The sequence below is a fragment of the Bison bison genome, unplaced genomic scaffold (assembly GCF_000754665.1).
Source record: "Bison bison bison isolate TAMUID 2011002044 unplaced genomic scaffold, Bison_UMD1.0 scf7180017863486, whole genome shotgun sequence".
NCBI lineage: Eukaryota > Metazoa > Chordata > Mammalia > Artiodactyla > Bovidae > Bison > Bison bison.
This window is the reverse complement of record NW_011494058.1, coordinates 3,879-4,685: the sequence shown is the minus strand read 5'-3', so window position 1 is coordinate 4,685 and position 807 is coordinate 3,879.

The window sequence follows — 807 nt, the reverse complement described above, 5'->3', positions numbered from 1 at the left end:
GCTGGATGGCATCACTGACTCAATGAACGTGAGTCTGGGTGAACTCCGGGAGTTGGTGATGGAAAGGGAGGCCTGGCGTGCTGTGATTCATGGGGTCGCAAAGAGTTGGACACGACTGAGCAACTGATCTGATCTGATCTGATCTGATTCACATTTAGGATTTACTCTTACCTGAGGTGCTCATATAGCAGCAGCAAAAGGAGGTAAACTGGGCAGATTTTCTAACATAAAAGTAATATAAAATCCATGGCATAGTTGTATAGCAACATGGGAAACAGTATAGTCCTATTTATTTTATTAATTTTTAGCTTATTTTACATCCATATTCCTTCCACAGCTGTCCACCAGAAGCATGGCCTTTCACCAGCTGAATGGTTATTTCTTCTTCAAGTATTATGTTTTGAAAAATATAACATAGACAACTAGAGTTACACACACTCTTAGACACCACTCAGAAAGACAAGTGATGCTTATATCTATAGAAACACTGTTTGAGGACTTCTGGGTTTCGGGTAATAATAGATCAAAAAGAAATGCTGTCCTGCTATTTTAGTCTAAGTCCTCTTAAATATCACTGTTTTGATTTTGCAGTGTTTTGATTTTGCAGTGTTATCGCTGCATATTGTATAGATCATGGCATCCAGTCGCATCACTTCATGGCAAATAGAGGTGGGGGGGGAAAGTGGAAACAGTGGCAGATTTCATTTTCTTGGGCTCCAAAATCACTGCAGACAATGGCTGCAGCCACAAAATTCAAAGATGCTTGCTCCATCGAAGAAAAGCTATGACAAACCTAGACAGCATATT